At 49.3% G+C, this 13102-nt stretch overlaps 1 long non-coding RNA gene across 1 annotated transcript in view; it reads left to right on the forward strand.

The window, feature by feature from the left end:
• LOC116470503 (uncharacterized) overlaps positions 1-5575 on the forward strand; it is a 15696-nt gene extending 10121 nt beyond the window's left edge. The window contains exons 2-3 of the long non-coding RNA XR_004248628.1: positions 1288-1445; positions 5318-5575. This is a non-coding gene — a long non-coding RNA (uncharacterized LOC116470503). The remainder of the gene's footprint in view (positions 1-1287; positions 1446-5317) is intronic.
• Positions 5576-13102: the final 7527 nt, after the last annotated feature.

The raw sequence follows: 13102 nt of genomic DNA on the forward strand, positions 1-13102 counted from the left end.
GTTTGTCTGACCACAAGCCTTGCTATAGTCAGACTCAGCTTGCAGGGTTTTTTGAGACTATCAACAACCCCCAGACAGCTACCACTTAATGCAGTGCTCGGCAAGCTGGAGCAAGTGTCCGAAATCCCTGGTGGTCTCATTAAGGCATAAATTGCTGGGTCCCACCCCCAGAGTTACTGACTCAGCAGGTCTGAGGTGGGACCCAGGAATTTGCATTTCTAACAACTTCCCAAGTGATGCTGGTGCTGCTGGTCCCGGGATCACACTTTGAAGACCACCAGCCCAGCCAATCCTTACTGTAAGCCCAGTACTGCCCAAATAGGAGAGGTAGATAGTCTCACATTCATCTTTTTTTTTTTTTTTTTTGACAGAGTCTCTCTCCGTCGCCCATGCTGACTGCAGTGGCGCGATCCTGGCTCACTGCAAGCTCCGCCTCCCGGGTTCACGCCATTCTCCTGCCTCAGCCTCCCGAGTAGCTGGGACTACAGGCACCCGCCACCACGCCCGGCTAATTTTTTTTGTATTTTTAGCAGAGACGGGGTTTCACCGTGTTAGCCAGGATGGTCTCGATCTCCTGACCTCGTGATCCGCCCGCCTCGGCCTCCCAAAGTGGTGGGATTACAGACGTGAGCCACCACGCCTGGCCCTTCACTTTCATTTTTCTAATGGGGAAATGGAAGCTTGGGTAGGTGAATTTGCTTTCCTAGTGTCTTTTAGCTAGGACATAGGATGTGAAAGGAGGTGACTGTGTCCATAGCTAGAAAGGTTGCAAAACCAGAACTCAGCCCAGCTTTCCTGATTTACCATCCAAAGAGGTGGCCTCGGGGAGGTGGTGTTACATTTTAATTTGGCCTCGGCCAGAAAACTGGAGGGTGTGTCAACGCTCGTTCCTACGGCTTGCCTCATGGCCCCGGGAGATTGCTCACATTCTCCTGCAGGGCTTGGTGTGGCTGGCACAACTTGGGCCATGGTGGGCTCCTGTTGTGTGGACGTGCAGGGCAGGCCAGGTCTTGCTGTGAAGCTACCCTGTGCTTGCAGGTGAGGACACCAAGCTGGGATAGAACCCTGGGCAGGTGAAGAGCTGGGAGATTCGGGGCCGAGTGCATGGGCTTTGCTCAGTTCCACTGTCCAAGATGCTGCATGCTCTGCAAGGAGGCAGGTGACTGCTAATTAGAGGTCCCCATTCCTTACCTAATGGTCAAGGCCTGCCCAGGCTGGCCAGACAGATAATCATTGTTTAGCCTCCCTTTATTCCCCTCCCCTCCTTGCCCTCCACTTCCCAACCAGGTGAAAGAAAATGAAACTCGGTAATTCACTGAGTATCACCCAAGACCAGGCGCAGACCCACGCCCTGGCGTATCAAAGATGTAGTACTCGCTTCATTCCCGTTTCACAGATGCACAGACTTAATCTTGGAGAGGCTCCTGCCAAAAGTCACCCAGCTGGTAGGTGGGACAGAGCAAGGACTTGGAGTGACACAGGCTACATTCAGGCCTCTGCCCACTCCTCCGACTGCCTCTCTCCTCCCTGTCCCTTTCTTTAAGATGCCAAGGAGCATTTGTCAGACTCCTGGAGGAGAAATATTGTTTTCAGTGATTCTCAAGCCTATTTGTCAGTTGAAACTCATTTATTTTCTTCCTTCTTTTTTCTTTCTTTTTTTTTTTTTTGAGTGCAGAGTGCCTTTTGAGGATCAGATACCAGTGACTCAAGGATTCCTGGCTTGTCCCCTTGTCTCCAAAGCCCCATCCTCACAGCTCAGGCAGCTGGGTGCCTGTGATGTGCTCACTGGGCTGGAAGCTCCAGAGGGGGCAGGAGGGAGCCTGACTTATCTCTGCAGTGTGGTGGCCCCAGGGCCTGGTGCTTCATATACACACACACGCGTGCATATACATATGTATGTATTTATATTTGTTTGTTGGTAGCAAATGTTTATTTCTTATAGCTCACAGTAGCCAGAAGGGCCATCCTAAGCCAGTCAGTCTTGCTTGCTGACCTGGAGAAATAAATGCCTCTTCTGCCAGGTAGTTTGGAGCACAAGGGCATAGGTGAAAACACGGGCCTCAGGGGCCTCACATCTGAGTCCCATTCTGCCCCCTCAGAGCTGCGAGACCTTGGGCAAGTCCCTTTCGTCTCTGGGCCACAGGTATTCTCATGGGCCTCCCTCCCAGGCTTTTGTGCCAATTCAGGAGGCATGCAAGCCTCTGGGACAGTGGGCCATCCCATGGAGGCGAGCTGCTGCTAGGCTGCAGCCTTCGGAGTAAGAATTTGAACTAAATAAGGAGAGAAGTCACACCACCTCAGGGAACCATCTAAGTCTGTGTTGTCTGAAGCAGTAGCCAGTTGAGACATGTGGCTATTTACTTTCAACAGATAATTAAGTTAAATTAAGCACAGTTCCTTTTGCACGGTAGCCTCATCACAGGTGTTCGGTAGCCACATGTGGAGAGTGGCCACTCTATTGGACAGTGCAGATGGGGACACGTCCACCATGGCAAAGAGCCCAATGGGACTGCACCAAGGAGGTTGTGTCATGCTTATTGTTCTCATGTCCTAACACTGCTAATGACACATAGCCTATTGGAAGTCCCCTTGGATCTGCTTTTTTGGAGAAAGACGGGAACATGCATTTGAAATCATCCACTACGTGATTTTATTTGCTCCTACACTGATTGATTGATTGATTTTTGAGACAGGGGCTTGCTCTGTCACTAAGACTAGAGTGCAGTGGTGTGATCATGCTCACTGAACTCCTGGCTTCAAGCCATCCTCCAACCTCAGCCTCCCAAAGTGCTGGGATTACAGGGGTGAGCCACTATGTCTGATCACACCTGGTTTTCTTTTAGAAACAAATATCCAAAACACTTGCAGAGTTAGCTGAAATCGGTTAGGTGTTCTCTCACCCACCTTATTCTATTACTTGCCCTATAGCCCTTTCTTAGCACCTAGGAGCAGCCTGGACCTCAGCTCAGCCCAGGTCAGGGTAACAGCGTCCCACAGCATTAGTGACGTCCAGACGAATGAGGCTTTTACTCTACTTCGTAGGCTGGTGCCTCTAGCTTCTAGACTGCATCAAGATCACAGCTTCCTCTCTCTCCTAAAGGACTGTCTGCCAGGGGGGACTCCCTGCCATTGTCCCACACATGCTATCAAGGCAGAGGGTGACGAGCCCAGAGCCCAATCCCCAGTTGACACTCTGTCCATGAATTTAAGTCCCCCAAAGAATGCCCCTAATGTCCACTAGAGCCCTCTACACAACCCTGTTAGCAGTGATGGCTATTACATTTGTGTGTCTAGTTAGAGTTCCAATTCTGCCCCTGTAATTTATTAGTTGTGTGACATGAGCACGTGACATAAACTTTTTGAGCCTCGGTTGACCCTTCTGGAAAGCGAGGACTCTATTATCTTGCTCACCGTGTGGCAATGAGTTCACATGAGATGGTGCAGTGTTTCCAGACTTTTCAAGCCCGTGTCCCTTTTGCTAAACAAAAAAATCTCTGCCTTCCTCGTGGAAGACTTCACCTCTCTATACCGCCCCACTGATAAGTATTTCATGCACACTTACCAGCCAAGAACACTTTGTCCAACTTTCCCACAATTTGTATTATGAAATGAAAGGGTTTTTTTGTCTTCCAAAAATATAAAATTATGTTATGATGCTGGCTCTGTTGTTCTGAGCTATACCCTTTTCCTTCCCCTCGCCTTCCTTATCTTAGTTCTAGTATACCCCCGGAAGCTCACCCCCACATCACAAATGGGACAGGTGGGCAGTGCCCGGCGATGAGCTGCAGGTGACAGGCACTCACTAAACAGTGGGTCCCCACACCCTGCAGAGGAAAGGAGACCTGCAGGCAGACCTTGCAGCCATGGCCAGATGAAGGTCAGAGTCCAGTTTCAAGTAGCACCTCTGCAGACCCTCAAGTGTAGATAAGTTCCTTAATATCATCTCATAGCTCTCTTCACTTTTTAAAAAAGTAGACCTTATTTTTTAGAGCCGTTTTAGGTTTGCAGAAAATACAGAAAGTTTCAGTATGTCCCCTCCGCCCACTCTCCCAGTTGTCTGCCCCATTGCTAACCTCTTGCATTGGTGTGGTGCATTTGTTACAATGGGTGAACCCATATTGATACACTCTTATTAGCTACAGTTCATAGCTTACTTTAGGGTTCCTTCTCTGCGTTAGACAGTTCTATGGGTTTTGGCAAATGCGTTGTCTCCATACCCATCATTACGGTACCATACAGAATAGTTTTACTGCCCTAAAATTGTCCCGTGCTCCGGCTACGCATCACCCCCCTCCTTCTACCCTGGGCCCAGTTTTCTTCACTTTTTCTTCAATGCATTTACTGCAGTCGTAAAGATCAAATTTGGAATTACTTGATTAAAATCGGCCTTCCCCATGGGACCGTAAGCAGCTTCACAAGGGCAACTGCTACCTCGGGCTTTGCCACACTGTGTCTCCTGGGCTTTATCACAGTGCATGGCATATGCTAGTGTAAACAGTTGAACAAATGAATGAATGAATGAGTGAATGAGAAGTGAAGTAGAGGCAATGAAGGAGGCTGGAGGAAGGAGGTGTCAGGGCAAGAAGAGGAAGCCTCACCCAAATCAACATTGCCCATCCCAGGAGCCTCCCTTTGAGGACAATGAAATGGCAAAGCAAAACTGTTCTGGAACCAAGTGGCTGATAACCCACGTTGGGGTTATCCTGGCGGTGAGTGTAGCCCCTCCTTGCCCCATCAGGGGTGACAAGGACAGGAGCAGGGAATTGATGTCACCAGAGCCAGGCCCTGAAATGGCCCGACAAGGGCTCACTCCGTCACTGTCTTAACCATCGTGACTTTCGGAGTCACCTCCAGATTTTTTGGCCCAGTAAATGATTAAGCAGTTAAATAAAGACAGGCTCATTAAGGAAACATGCTTCCCTGCATATCTGCCCCAGTTACTCCTAAATTTAATCTGTCCATGAGCCAATTTCCAGGACAAATGCGCACAGGCCTTTTTTTTTTTTTTTTTTTTTAATCTCCAGAGCCTTAACCTTGAAGGTATTCATTGGCCAAGGCTTATCCTGATGCCCGTCTCCCCCATCCTGTCTCCTCTGAGACTCAATGGAGGGGTTCCTTCCCCACACCCAGACAATCCTGTGGGGCCACTGGAGAGGGGGCAGGGCACTTGTGGGGCCCATTTGCCAGCAGGCAGGGCCGGGTCCATGAAAGCGCCCTTTCTTCTCTGTCACACGGCTGCTCCCAGCCACGGGGGGTTCTGGGGCATAATCGGATTGAGTTTCCTTGGCCAACAGGTTGGCTTTGTTCTCTTGTCCAGATTTTCATCCACTTGGCTCCCCAAGTTGCTGCTCGACCGCTCTCTGACCTGGATTCACTGAGGACATATCAGGCCTTTGCCATGGGGTCCATGGAGTGGCCAGAGCCCAGGGCTGGGTGAGTGTGGGGTGGGTCTGAAGGGGAGGACGTGCATCTAGAGGCCAGGCCAGCCCCTGCAGGATTTTCTGATGTCAAATCGCCTGTCCTGTGCCTGAGTCCTATTACCTTAGCAGAATGAAGACATGCGCCTCCCCTGGGCTTCCCCAGCATGGGGAAGTGAGTGAGTGTCTCCCTGGCTGCAGTGTTTGCAATCAGCAGGTCAAGAGGGGACTCTCCTGCCCTGCTCCCATGGCGCTGCTGCTCCTTCTAGCAGTCCCAGGTTAACACCCACTCTCCTTATACTGGTCCCAGGGCCCTCTATGGGTTAGGGTGTAGAAGGAGGTTGTGTTGGTTAAAAACACCAGGTGGAAATGTCTTTTCTCTGAATGCTGAAGGAGTGCTATTAAAGAGACAGTTCCTTTCAGTCTAGCTGGATCCTGGGTGAAGACTCAGGCCTTGCTCAAGAAGGAACAGCCACCCATATGTGCTGTCGTGCATTTCCAGGGAGGAGGCTGGAAGTCGGAGATCAAGGTCCTGGCAGGTTTGGCTTCTGGTGAGGGCTCTCTTCATGGCCAGGGCTCCTTTAGCTTCTTCTGCTCCTGGGCACAGATGGGCCCTGTTAGACTGTTGCCTTGCTCGCAATCACTCATGCCCCCTCCCACTGCCTCTGGGGTTGTGTCTGTGATGTCCTCTTCCTGGGGACAAATGCAGCTTCAGCTGCTATGGGCTGGGACTCGTGGCCCTCCCTGCACCAGTCCCAGGGCCCAGCTTCCCCAGGCCACTAGCGTTGCTCTAAGTCAGCCCCGACTGCTAATAGAATCCCACGGACTGAGTGGCTTCAGGAACAGGAATTTATTTCTCACAGTTCTGGAAGTCCAAGATCAGGGTGCTGGCAGATTTGGCTCCTGGTGAGGGCTCTCTTCAGGCTTGCAGACAGCTGCCTTCTTGCTGTAACCTCACATGGTGGAGAGAAAACTCTGGTGTCTCTTCCTTTTCTTATAAGGGCACTAATTCCATCATGGATCCCCCAACCCTCATGACCTCACTGAAACCTAATGACCTTTCAGAGGCCCCACTTCTTAATACTGTCACATGGCGGGTAGGGCTTCCACATACCGATTTGGAGACACACAAACATTTAGTCCATAAAAAATGGGCAGGTGGCCCCGACTAAGCTAATCAGCACCCTTTCCTGGGCCCGTCAGGATCCTTCTCTGGCTTTTGGTTTGTTTGTTTGTTTTCTAAAATAGAAATAGGCATATCTGTGAGAAGCTGAGGTGAGAGTTGCAGGCAGCCACCTACCTGCCCAGGGGAAGAGGCCCTTTTGTGATAGGAAAGAATGAAGACAGCACAAAGAGAGACATGGAGGAGGAAGATGGAGGAGGGGGCGCTTTCGCCTCCCTGGACCCAGTGGGCCCTGAGGTCTGCTTCTAACTTGTCTTTTCTCTATTGATTTTTGTCAGCTAATAAGTCTGTCTTTCTACATATATTCATTCAAGTTCCATTTGTTTTCCTTGCAAGTGAAAGAATGCTGACAACCTCAGGATTGGGCAAGGAGCTAGTCCTTTTCCCCTCTTGAGAGATGGGGTAGCAGAGTAGTAGGAGCAGAGTGGCCAGACTGTCTGGATTTGAAGTTGTACATGTTGGTCTGGGCAAAATTTTCAACTTCCTGTGCCTCAGTTTCTTATCTGTAAAATGGGGTTAATAATAGTGCCTACCTCGTGCAGTCAGGGATGAGGATTAAGTGAGTTATATATGTAAGGTGCTTTGCACACTACCTGGTGTGCAGTCAGCTTAGCATCTGTGAGCTGATCTCCATCTCCCTTGGGTCTTGTGGCCTGTGAACAGAGCCTTACTTGGCCCAAGCGCTGAAGGAAATGGAACGAACCCTGAGTGAGACAGCAATACTCTCTTGTGACCTAGTTAGTAGCCAGTTGGCAGATTTCTGGTATTGCTCACTGATGAGGGGCTGCTGGGTGCCTGATGAGTCCTGGGAAATGCCTGGGGCAGGGTGGCTGGCCTGGGCCTGTCTGCCCTGGGATGCCCCTCCCAGAGCTCCCAGCGTGGCAGCACTAAGGCCAGCTGCCTTAGTGGGGCCAGCGGGACCCTACTTGGGAGGATAGAGTAGTGGCAAGAACCTGGGCCTGCAACCCAGCAGTTGTACACCATGGTTTCCTAGAGGAACTCATGCACGTGTGTCCTGGAGGTCTGCAAGAGAACAGCAGCATGGAGATGACCAGCAACTACCACCACCCAAAGTCCCACCAACAGGAGAACGGATACACCAGCAGGGGCGCATGCAGGCAACGGAGCACACCACGTGCTGGTGAGAGTGAATCAGCAACAGCCACGTACATCAACACCCATGAGGCTGAGACTCGTAATATCAAATTTAGAATTGCAAGTAGCAGAAGGATCAAAGTGATATTTTTAAAAAAGCTTAAACACAAGCAAATCAAGCACTGTATTGTTTAGGCACACATTCACATTTGGTAAAGACATAAAGCAAAGCAAGGGAACGAGACAAAAATGAAATCCCAGAGTGGTCAGGTGGTCAGGTCTTGGGGGGTGGCGTGGAGTCGGGGAAGGGCATCAGAGTGGATCTCACCTCAGCTCCGACTGCTTTGGCAAATTCTAGTTCTGACACGGAGTGGTGGGTTCACAGCTGTTTGATTGCTTGTTATGCTTTATAACAATATAAACTGCATATGTTCAGTTGAAATATTTCATAATAAAGGTTTTTTAAAAAGAACATGGGGCTTATCTTTCCCATCAGATATAGACATTTTTGTTTTGACTTTCTATTTCCTTTTTTTTAATGAGCAAGGATCATTTGCCTCTGAAAATATAAATTAAAAAAAAAAAAAAAAGGCCGGGCATGGTAGCTCATGCCTGTCATCCCAGCACTTTGGGAGGCTGAGGTGGGTGGATTACTTGAGGTCAGGAGTTCGAGACCAGCCTAGGCAACATGGTGAAACCCCATCTCTACCAAAAATATAAAAAATTAGCCAGACGTGGTGGCGTGCATCTGTAATCCCAGCTACTTGGGAGGCTGAGGCAGGAGAATTGCTTGCACCTGGGAGGCAGAGGTTGCATGAGCCGACATCGTGCCACTGCACTCTGGCCTGGATGACAGAGCGAGACTCCATCTCAAAAATAAATAAATTATTTAAATATTTTTTTAAAAAAGCACTAGATTTGCAGTTGGGAGCACAAGATTTGGGGTTGCCCCTTCCCACAACGGCTGTCATTGCCGGGACCTCTGCAGCCATCTCCTCCCAGTCTCCATCCTCACCCACTCCATTTCGGTCTCCGTTTGGCCCCCCAGCAGAGTTATCTTTGTAACCATAAATGACATTCGCTCATTTTACTGGGTCCTGAAGTCCAAGCCTGTTCTTTTCAACCATGTTTCTCCCTGCTCCTCTTCACCCTTTGTATGTAGCCAGATGTAGAGTTCATGGAACCAAAAACCTGCCTTCTGCCTCTGTGTCTTTGCTCAAGCTGTACCTGGGAGAATAAGTCAGGTCTGAGCACCAGTGTCTGGGTCTCAGTGCTCAGCATGCAAAAAAGACTGGGTTCAGGCTCTGTCACCCACCGTGAATTCTACATGGAATGACTTTTCTGTCCCTAAGTGATCCTTCTGGGCTCATTTCAGGCAACACCTCTTCCAGGAAGCCTTCCCTGATATCCACCCTTTATTCTCACACCCCCTCTGCTAACCCCTATCAAAGTACCCTAAAATTTCCACAGTACTTTGAAATTTTCTGTATATGTGCCTCCTCCACTAGACTACCTACTCCCCAAAGGCAAAAACTGGGTCTTATTTTGTTTGTTTCAATAGCAACTGTACCAGCCGTGGCATGGTGGCACTCAAATGGTAATGCCCTGAGGGAAGGGTTTTGCCTGTTTTGCTCATATATGCATTCTAAGCGCCTAGAACACTGCCTAGCATATGGTAGCTGTGCTGTAAATGGTTATCGAGTGAATGAATAAATGTTAACCTGTACTGAGTACTGAGTAAAGTTCTGTTGCTTGGAAGCTGTGTGAGCTTCGGTGAGACACTTAACCTCTCTGAGCCTCCCTTTCTCCCTCTGTCGATGGAGATATTAATAGTACTATTCTTGAAGGCTCACCATGAGATTTGGCAGAAAGATGCATGTGACAGAGCCTAGAAAATGGCAGATGCACAGCCCATGCTGCTTGCGTATGGATTTAACCCTGACCCCAGTGGCCTCAGGCAAATTCCCAGTGGCTCTGAGGTTGTCCATCTGAGCTCAGAGTCCCCTCTCAGCCTCCCTGGGTGGTCCGTGGGAAAAGGGGATCGCAGGTCTGTGCTCCTCCTCCTTAGCCACGGGCCAGTGACCCCTAGGGTCACCTCTGACCGCTGGGTCAGTGGATCTATTGTGCAAGGCCTGTTGGTGGCTGGGCAGCCTCACTGAGTCTCCAGAGCCCAGCTGGTCAGTGCAGCCAAGGTCATGGTCCTCATTCCTTGAATGGCTCTTTCTTTAAATTGAGGCAAACTCTTCTTCAGCAGCCACAGGTAGCTCCTAACGCAGCCAGCTGTCTGAGCACTCTCTTAGGTCCCTTTGGGTCCTAAAATGCTAGAGAGGGGGCAGGATGGATGGAGGAGGTGTCACACAGACCTAGCTCCAGTGCTGCCTTCCCCAGCTTCTGGCTGTCTGACCTGGGCAAGTGACTTCACATCTCAGAGCCTCAGTCTCCACGTCTGTTTTTTTTTTTGTTTGTTTTTTGTTTTTGTTTGTTTGTTTGTTTTTGAGACAGAGTCTTGCTCTGTCACCAAGGCTGTAGTGCAGTGGCATGATCTTGGCTCACTACAATCTCTGCCTCCCGGGTTCAAGCGATTCTCCTGCCTCAACCTCCCGAGTAGCTGGGATTAAAGGAACGTGCCACCAGTCCCAGCTAATTTTGGTATTTTTAGTGGAGACGGTTTTGTCATGTTGGCCAGGATGGTCTCAAACTCCCGATCTCATGTGATCCACCTGCCTCATCCTCCCAAAGTGCTGGGATTACAGGCGTGAGCCACCGTGCCCGGCCCAGTCTCCACATCTTCGAAATGGGGAAACAAAACCTATCTAAGGAGGATATTATGAGGAGCTGAGAGAAGCCATGTCATTCTCCTAATTAATTGGCATTCACTAAAGAGTTATGTGATTATTAAATACATAATAAAATATAAAAATATAAGGTGCTCTAGTTATATAATCATGAGGTCTGATGATGGTGATGACTGCACTTCAGTGGACTACCTTATGCGGAACCGACTGTCAAGAAGTTCTGTGCATGTGTGCTTGTGTGTGTGCATCTGTGTATTATATATATACATATACGGTATATAAATAGACACTTTTATTATATAAGAAAATGATGTCACAGTAAAAATGCATAAATATTATCGAGCATGTTTGTATAAACGAGTGAACAAAGAGACATTTGGGATGCAAGACCAGTGGTATAATCTGCCCAAACATAGGCCCCGTTTTACTGTTGCTAATGCACAAAGCGAGGGCTGGCAGACATGACCTGCATGCTCTGCACACCTGCCCATCTGCACCACGCTCCCCCGTGGTCTTGCTGCTGTTGCCATGTTGGGCTTATCCCGCCTCTCACACCAGGACCATACAAGCTTTCGCAGTACTGCTGATTTCTCCCTCACAGCACTTGTCACAGTTGACACATTCTATTTATTTGTAATTGTCAGTTTACGTGTCTCCTCCACTAGACTGATGGTTAGCTGCACTGAGGCCAGAGGTCCCATCTGATTTTACTCTCCATTTTCTCCCCAACACCCATTAGGGTGTGTGGTGCAGTGTAGATGCTTGATAAAATAATTGAACAAATCGATGGATGGTTGGATGGTCAGAGGGATGAATAGATGACTGGTTGGATGAATAGATGGTGGTTGGATGGATAAATGGTTGAATGGATGGGTGGACAGATGGATGGAAGATGAGTGAATGGATGGAAGAGGGATGAATGAATAATTGAACGGATGGGTGGATGGGTGAGTAGACAGATGGATGGAAGATAGATGGATGGATGGATGGATGATGGTCAGATGGATGGATGGTTGGGTGGATGAAGGGATGGATGGATGGTTGGATGAATATCATAGACTTTCCCTTAAGGAGCTTACCATACATTTGGAGTCACAAGATCAAGACCCAGAAAATGGTCAGTGGTAACTCACGACATTTTGCAGTCAAGGGTCCTGTGCCCCGTGACAGAAGGACCTACCCCTGTGAAAGGAATAGAGAGGGACTTGTGGCTGACAAGGGTGGAGAGAGGCCCATGGTCGTCTTCTTGAAGAATGGTCCTTGCTTCTATGAAGCAGGAAACATATTTTCAAAAAACCCAAGGACAGCCTTTTATGAACAACCTCTCTATGTCTTTGCTGAAATTCAGTACTGCATCACTCAATTCCTCAAGCCTGTATTAGGCTGTCGTCATGCCAGATCCTGGGCCATGTTCTGAGGACACAGAGATGAGCCAGAGGGTCTCTGTCTGAGCCCTCAGAGTCTGGGGGAGACAGATCTGTAAAATGTGCAACCAGGCAGGCCACAGCAGAGGTGCGAGCAGAGGAGAAACAAAACAATCTAAACACTTTGGTGGAGACAGGCAGTCAGACAAAGGGTGGGGAGGAGGTGGTGGTTAAACTGATTCCTGAGGGATCGGTGGGAGTAGCACCCTCCCCAACTCCATCCTGATGAGAGAAGTTTTTCTGATAGAGAAAAAAAATGAGGGCAAGGAGAAAAACCGGGTGAGAGCTTCCTGGCTTTCTAGCCTGAGTGCCAGTGCTGGTGGGGAGAAATGAGCAATGAGGCTGGGAAGTTAGGGAGCCCTCCTGGTTGGCCAAGGGCCTGGGCTTCCCTCTGAAGGTAATAGGGAGCTCTTGATGGGATTCACGCAGAGGGGAGACCTGATCAAGCTTGAGGCAGGGCGGAAGAGGGATAGGAGAGGGTGAGTTGGAAGCAGGGAGGCTGGATGGGAGGCCATGGCAAGTTTGCAAGTGGCGCAGGTCTAAACAGAGGCAGTAGAATAGAAAGTCAAAGAGGAGAGGCCCCAAATATCTTAGACAGGACATTCTTGTTTATTCATCTCTGAAAGTGAAAGGGAGGCAAGTACAGATTTAGTATGCCACTGTCCAGAGCAAATCGTGAGGGTACAGGGTTGGTGATTGACATTCCTGCTCCAAGAAACTCAAGGAACCTGACCTGTCCCCATCCCCCGCTCCCTGTAAGTGTCTGTTTTTGGTTCGTCCTGCCCACCAGATGCAGAAAGGAGGGCCAGCCACGCAGAGCTGCAGGGAGGCAGAGCATAGGGCCAGGTTTCCATGATGTGGAGAGAAGGAGAGGCCCTGTGGGCAGGCGAGGGGGGTAGGGTGGGGAAAGGAAAAGGTATGGAAAACTGCAGACCATAACCCTTGGCAAGATCCAAAAGAAGAGGAATAGTGGAGGATGCAGAGAAAGGGACCACTACAGCCGTGGGCAGGAGTTTCTATTTCCAAATGGATGTGGGGAGGAAGATTTCAGAGGGAACATATTTGCCAGGAGAATTTTGAGAGAAATGACTCAGGGTACCACAACAATAGCTAATAGGGTAGCAATGGATTGGAGCATGTATATATCTTTATGTTCTAAAACATTTTTTTAAGGAGACACTCTAGGGC

Source organism: Hylobates moloch, unplaced genomic scaffold, assembly GCF_009828535.3.
Source record: "Hylobates moloch isolate HMO894 unplaced genomic scaffold, HMol_V3 SCAFFOLD_6, whole genome shotgun sequence".
Classification (NCBI taxonomy): Eukaryota; Metazoa; Chordata; class Mammalia; order Primates; family Hylobatidae; genus Hylobates; species Hylobates moloch.